The 8046-nt window shown below is 37.7% G+C and overlaps 1 protein-coding gene across 6 annotated transcripts in view; it reads left to right on the top strand.

Moving 5' to 3' along the window:
* Positions 1-8046, top strand: part of LOC106884256 (rho GTPase-activating protein 18) — a 128540-nt gene that overhangs the window by 86998 nt on the left and 33496 nt on the right. Inside the window, exon 1 of one of the 6 annotated variants that reach the window (XM_052967607.1) lies at positions 6247-6265. The exons of the other annotated variants lie outside the window; for them this stretch is intronic. The gene's annotated coding sequence lies outside the window, so the exon portion shown is untranslated. Of the gene's footprint in view, positions 1-6246; positions 6266-8046 lie in introns of those variants that run through there. 6 annotated transcript variants of the gene reach the window in all.

Here is an 8046-nt window from a genome sequence, read left to right as displayed (position 1 = left end):
GTGGCGGCGGCGGTGTTGTTGTTGTTGTTGCCATTGTCGTCTTCCTACTATGGCTACTAAGACCACTCCGTACAGATGCAGAGCAGACCACAACAGTGTTTGGTTTCTATGTTGTTGATATAATTACTGATATACAATTTGCTCGTTGATAAGCTTCCAAACAAGTTTTTACACTAGAAAACATGTTTGTTTAGATTAAAATACGGAGGGAATAGTAAGTACGTGTTAAGGGAGAGACAGAAAGCATTGTTTGTTTCATTAATGCATGAAATTTAATTAAAATGTGTTGCATGTTATTAGATACATGTAAACATCATTATCATTTTAACCTCCATTTTGCCATGCTTGCATGGGTCAGATGGAGTTTTGTTGAAGTAGATTTTCTGTCTTGATGTCCTTCCTGTCACCAACCCTCGCCATAGTATTTCCCCATGGCCAGACACAGTTTTGAAGAATAGTGGAAATAAATCACACTGCTTGTATGACAGTGACAATCATTTACAGCTATCTTGTGGTGTCAAGACAAGGGGACACAAACATATACACACACATATATATACGACAACCTTCTTTCAGTTGCTGCCTATGAAATCCACTCGCAAGGCACTGGTTGGCCCTGGGACTATAGTAGAAACTACCCAAGGTGCCATGCAATGGGATTGAACCCAGAACCATGAGTCTTAAACACACAGGCACATCAATTATAAAATATAGAGAGTAAAACATGGGTTTAATTGTTGTAGTTACACAAGAAATGAAAAATAAAAGGCATTGGGAGGGCGATACATACCCTGTGAGCAGATAAATGTTTTCACAAATTCTAGTGTGGATCACAATGTGTTGCTTACCCAGGCTTTTTAATTGAACTGAATTTTTTTTTTTTTTTTTTTCCAAGGATCACCATTATAGGTATTTATACTCTGGTGAAATTAAGAAATCATCTCGTAAATAAATGAAAGCCTCGAATCCATTAGTGTGTACACGCGTGTCTACGTGCATAGGTACACCATGATCTATACACACAGACGAGGGTCAATTCATATGAAAAAGAAAGTGAACAAAATGATATGGGCACTTGCTTATCAGGAAATTCGTAAATTTGTATTTTTTTTAGGCATACTCTAGTGAAACTAAGAAAATCAAGTGAATAAACAAAACCATCAAATCCATCACTGTACACACACACACACACACACACACACACACACACACACACACACACACACATGTATGTATGCACACATGTCTATGTACATAGGTACACCATGATCTATACACACGCAGACTAAGCTTGATTCATATGAAAAAGAAAGTGAACAAAATAATATGGCCACTTGCTTATTGGGAAATTTGTAAGTTCAATTTTTTTTTCCTCTCTTAAGACAATCAAACCAAATTTTCATCATTTCAAGCCATTCACCCAATGAGTATTTCTGCCAAATGGGGTGAAAATCTATTTTGCTGTTTTCTAGTAATTTTGCAAACACACAGACAAACAGACAAAATGAGTGATTAAAATACCCTGATTTTGCTTATGTGTGTAGGGTAAATAGGTTTCTGTTGAGATATTTTTATGGAAATTTCATTCAGAAATATATAAACACAAGGTAAGAATGCCGAATGTAAATTGTGAATGTGACTTATCTTCTGACGTGACTCATTCCTGAATACATACGTTGCTCTGTGTCACAGAGGGAGGGAAGGGAGGGGCAAGTTGAAATGACATATATTGTGTGTATTGACAGTGCAGCATGTGTACAGACTGCACAAAAAATATGAGACCAAGCTGGGTTTAGACATACATTTATACATACTTATATAAACAGTTACACACACACATGCACACTGCAAGCAAACAAATGCGGAAATGATTTTCAAGGATGGAAAGTAGAATCAGGAAATTGGACCGTGATTTAAGGCCCTATGGAGTAAAAGTACTCAGGCTGAAGATAATGTGTTGCTCTTTGTATTTGGGGGTCATATTAAAGCCAAAGTGTTGGAGAACATCAAAGAGTGGTGACCAGAAGAGTAGCTGGGTGAGATAGTGTTGAGCTATGGGTTTGAGAAGTACCTGAGTATTATTACAAATATCCAACAAGAGCTCACAGGTGTCTCCCAAGCAGTGGTCCATTTCATTGAAGTGTTGTGTGCAAACGGAAATATATAGGTTAGCAGAGATACAGTTAGTGGGGGGGGGGGGTCACATTGACACTAAACTAGGAGCCTGCTAAAGCCTTGTAAATGGATTTTGGTTACCTAAAACATTAGCTAGAGGAATTTCTCCACGTGATTGTGTAATCTTGTCTGTTGATTTACCAAAAAACGTATGTTTTATAGAGTTTAAAATACCAAATACATTATATATATATACACGCACACACACATTTACACACAGGGGAGTACAAAAAATAACACAAAAACCCAATGTTGGTCAATGTCTTTTAGTTTTGTATCCCAGTTATGTTTATTCTATGTATGATTGTGGATGTGTATTTGTATGTTTGCATGCATATGTGTAAATATTTCTGTGCCTATGTTTGGCTGTGTGTGTGTGTGTGAGAGAGAGAGAAAGAGAGAGAGAGAGAGAGAGAGAGAGAGAGAGAAAGGTGAAGCAAAATAGGTGTTTACTTCAAGATCTGTCACCAGCTAATATTAGACATTCGTATAAGCCATTGATTTGTTTGTCATGTGGGTCACAGTCATTATTTATTTATCAATTTCTATCAACCTAGAGATAAGAAGATTCGGTCATCGATATCTCAGTACATATTACTGAATGAGATCGTTATTTGTTTGCCTTGTTTGTTTGTCCAACCCATGCCAGCAGGAAAAAAAGCAGCCGTAATGATAAGACTGATAATTTGTACCTTCGGTAGATTCACTGGTTGATAAATATAAAACATATATACACAGACGTTTAGTAGAACAGACAGGAGATGTAGAACTCAATACATGAAATATAGATGTATATTCTAATCAACACAAAGTCACATACATACCAGTTCACATCATCATCATTTAACGTCCGTTGTCCATGCTGGTATGGGTTGGACAGTTTGACCAAGGCTGACAAGCTGGAAGGCTGCCCCAGTCTCCAGTCTGATTTGGCATGGTTTCTACAGCTGTTTGCCCTTCCTAATGCCAACTACTCCGAGAATGTAATGGGTGCTTTTACATTCCACTGGCGCCTCTATGAGGCCCAACTCTCAATGTCAAAGGCCTCAGTCATTGCCTCTGTGAGGGCCAAAGTTCAAGGATCAGGTTTCACCACCTCATTCCATGTCTTCCTGGGTCTACTTCTACCACATGCATATATATATTTCTATCCACACCCACACACATAATAAATATATATTTATGCAAACTTACATGCATTATGTGTATGTATGTATATATATATATGTATATATGTCTATTTTCCATGCTGGCATGGGTTGGACAGTTTGACCAGAGGTGGAAAACCAGAGAGCTGCTCCAAGCTCCAGTCTGATTTGGCTTTGTTTCTATGGCTAGATGCCCTTCCTAACACTGACCATGTTACAGTGTGTTCTGAGTGCTTTTAACATGGCACGAGTGCCATAATATGGCACTGGCACGAGCGCTTTTCATGTGGCGCCAGCAGAGGGCTCTTGCAAGCCAATCCTCTTTACCAGGGGATGAAGCATTAACACTTCTGCTGTGGAGGATGAGCCTTCCACAGCAAGGCGCCAGGTATCTCAGTCCTTTGTCATCTCGTCCAAAAGGTTTAACCTTCTAAGGTCGTCACCATATATATAAATATTTATATTTAAAGTACATATGTATGCATGTACCTATATGTTTTTTTTTGTTGTTGTTTTCTATTGCATTTAACTCCTCTCAAGACTGCTACATGTTTAACAAACTATTTAAAAATACATGAACATAAATATTTTTAATTAGCAGAAATCTGCACCCCCTCCATGCACACACATGACAGGCTTCATATAGTTTCTCTATCAACCAGTTCCACTGAAAAGGCATTGGTTGGCCCAGGGCTTGCTCTAGATGCTATGCATCTTTGAGATAATTTGTCTTTACTGGTGAACTAGTAAAGGCAGCAAACTACAAAAGTCTTTAAAACATTGAATAGAATGTCTCACAGTTGGATTGGGGGGGGGGGGGTTAAAATCTTGGTAAGGTCAATTTTGCCTCTCGTTCTTTAAGATTCTGTAAAATGAAAACACCAATTCTGGACAGCAGATCATCATCATCATCATCATCGTCTGTGTTTCATGCTCGCATGATTTGGACAGTTGAACAGGATCCAGCAAGCCACGGGGCTGTAACGAGCTCCAATGTCTGTTTTGGCTTTGTTTCTCCAGCTGAGTCTCCTTCCTAACCCCAACCACTTTCCAGCATGGACTGGTTTGCCCCCATTCATGTCACGAGTGAGGTTGCCAAGTAACTTGCAAAACAGAAAAAAAAACAGGGGTGGGAGGAAGGATAAAGCCTGCATGACTAAGTAGATAGAGTACCTGAGAGGGGGAGGTGGCTTTATGCCAGGTGTTGAAAGGCTAATGGGAGTGGGGGGCTGGGGGTCCCAAATGGTAAGCCTCCTGCAGATGGTAGGTAAAATGTCTGCTGGTATAAGAAATCAATGGATTATCAGAACTGTGAAAACAGGAGATCTAGAGCTTTCGGTATTCTTCTTTCCAGCTCTTTGTTCTCTCTTTACAAAATCCGGTCCTGGTCATCTGCCTGAGTGGTGACCTTAATCCGTCACTCAGTTTAATACAACCGCCATGAGTGCCTTTAGGACTTGGTCTCTGATTTGAGAAGATCTTCCTCATACCGTCCCGCCTGTCTTAAAGGCTCTGTGTAGGGGTCATGGGTACTGCTTTACTTCATCATCATCATCATCATCATCATCATCATCATCATCATCATCATCATCATCATCATAACATCCACTTTTCCATGCATAAGTTGGAGGGAATCTGTTGAGGCAGATTTTCTACAGCCGGATGCCCTTCCTGTCACCAACCCTCACCTGTTTCCAAGCAGGGAAATATTCCCCCATGGTCACAATGTTTTAATAGAGGTTTAGAAACAATAGACACTGCTTGCATGAGGGTGACACTTGTTTACAACTACCCTGTGATGTCAAAGCAAAGACATAGCAACACACACACAACACACAAGGTGCCCTTTAGCCTCTTTTATCAAATCCACTGAAGGTTTGGTCAGTGGGATTCAACCCCAAACCATGTGGTTAGGAAGCAAACCTCTTAACACACAGCCCACCTGTTCCTTTAGTAAGTACTTTCTTGAGTCCAAGGGATCATAGGGCCTTATTACCCAGGTTCCATGATGTTTACATGATCAAAATCATGACATTCCCCCTGACTGGGACCCCAGTTCATTGCAGGGTTATTCATTCACGGCTGAGTGGATTAAAATGATGTGTTTTGTTCAAGAACACAATGCACCACCTAGTCCAGGAATTGAAACCACAATCTGGTGATTGTGAGTGCAGCACCCTAGCCACTAGGCCACACACCTTTACTTGAACCAATACTTAGTGATCAAAAGACGAAAAGAAAAACATTTGTTTTTTTTTAAATCAGAATATTGGCTTCACATTTTAGCACAAAGCCAGCAATTTGGGCAGGAGATAAGTCAAGTTACATTGACCCCTAATGCACAACTGGTACTTATTTTAAGGACAAAAGACAAAGGTAACCTTGTCAAAATTTGAACTTAAGACAGACGAAATGCCGCTAAGCATTTCACCCAATATGCTAGCAATTCTGCCAGCTCGCTGCCTTTTTTGATCAGAATATTTAAAAAGTCTGTTTCAAATATGTCACCCTCCTAAACCAACTGTATGAACAGTTTTTATATAGATTTATTAGTTTCTTTGTTTGTTTGTAACCAGCAGTTTACTGTAACCTAATCAATTGTCATATATTGATTTCTATTTGAACCTTTTTTTTTCTTGTTGTTGTACCTAAATCAATACTACCATAACAACAATGCCTCAAGAAGTAAACCAGAATAGATATGCCAAATCTACCCATAACAACAACAACAACAATAGTGACAATAATAATACACGTATATAAAAAAAAAATCTATTTTAGTTGTCCTGCACATCAATTTGTGAAAGTGCATTGGCTTAGAAAGAGTGGGTGTTGGTTGGTTGGTTCAGGGTGTTTCATTCACACGTGGACATATATACACTCTCAGGCACCACACACTCACTCATACTTAGAATAACGGGTAAAGGCATTCAGGTTTTTTGGTAAGGCAAGTTTATTTTTGTTTATACATGCATACACATCATCATCATTTAATGTCACTTTTCCATGCTGGCATGGGTTGGATAGTAAACTATTACGTGCCTCATATACAGAAATTATAGATCCATTGAGTTTTGTGTTTGTGTGGTTGGGCAGAGAGTTCACTTTACAGTCACGTGGTTTCAAGCTCTATCTCACTCGTGATACCTTTGGTGAGTGTCTTCCTCTGTAGCTTAGGGCCAACAAATGCCTTAACTGCTAACAGTTGATGGAAACTGTATGGAAGCACTTTCTATGTATTTGCAGCTTATGTTAAATAATGTTAGACCCTAGCTGCCAGCTTTGAAACTTTTGTACAATTGTTGGATACTGTGTTTATATATGTATGTGTAGGGGTATATACACACACGCATGCACACACACACACACACATACAAGTGTGTATGTAATTTAAAAATCATGAAAGTATCACATGAACAAATGTTTTTCTTTATATTTCAACACATAACTCCCTGAATATTGAGGTCTTTTATATATTTAATCAAAATTTACCTCTTTTAAAATGCAATTCAAACAGAATTTTAGAAGATCAAGAGATAAACACAGCCAGAATCACTTAAGAAGCTATTAACAAATGCTCAGTTACCTACCAACATTATATGAAACCTAAATGCCTAAAAATGTGGAAGATGCAATTGTGGAATTTGTATTAATATATCCAAAGATTCAGATATAAGCATTACATTGGCCAAACAGGCATGTCAATTAGAAAACAGATGACAGTACTCCAACAACAAATGCATAATCTGGACACAAGAATGATTCCACACTTGAACATTTAGATTACTCTGATAAAATTCAGTTCACTTTATACTAATGTTCAGGAAAAACAAAACAAGAAACAATTTATTAATGAAAAATATAAACTACTGAGTCTAAATTTTATATAATTGTGGCACTAAATTTTTAATGTAAAAATCTGCATTTGTTAAAATATGTTTATTCACCTCTTTTTGAATATTGAAAGCATACGAACCAAACTGATACTCACAGTGTTCCCTCAATCCCCATTTGTAATCCTCTATTATGCTCTTTTCACATTCTAATGAATTTAGCCATCCATTCACCTTTGCTCTTCCCCTGTCCCTATTCTTTTTCTCTCATGCTCACCTCCCACCTTGACTTTATATTTCTCTGTTTCTGGATGAGGAAATCATAACGGAATGTTAGCAGCCAGACATTACTCATGTACATTAAAATGATTATCTTCTGTGTAATAATGCACTTAGAATATGTGTTAATGGATTTTGAAACAATTTCTTCTTAATTTAGAGTAATTTAATTACAACACGGAAGGAATAGTTCGTTTTCTTCTCTTTATTACTTTTATATAAATATATATTCTTTTATTCTTTTACTTGTTTCAGTCGAACAAACCGACCCAGAACATATTCTTTGTAAGCCTAGTACTTATTCTATCAGTCTCTTTTGCCAAGCTGCTAAGTTACAGGGACGTAAACACACCAACATTAGTTGTCAAGCGATGGTGGGGGACAAACACAGATACACAAACATATATATAAATATATATATATATATATAATAATTTTTTTCCAGAGGATGTAGCAACCGTTACCAATATAGCATAAGAACTTACCTTAGGAGATCATTAATTAGATTCCTTAAGGGTCGTTCTCACAGTTTATATTTATATCATAAGATTTTTAAACTTTTAAATTTTCATATTCAAAAGAGACAGAGACTTCAAATTCGATATATCGAT

This window comes from Octopus bimaculoides, chromosome 4, assembly GCF_001194135.2.
Source record: "Octopus bimaculoides isolate UCB-OBI-ISO-001 chromosome 4, ASM119413v2, whole genome shotgun sequence".
NCBI lineage: Eukaryota > Metazoa > Mollusca > Cephalopoda > Octopoda > Octopodidae > Octopus > Octopus bimaculoides.
The sequence above is the reverse complement of the archived record's forward strand: the minus strand, read 5'-3'. Positions and strand labels throughout refer to the sequence as shown.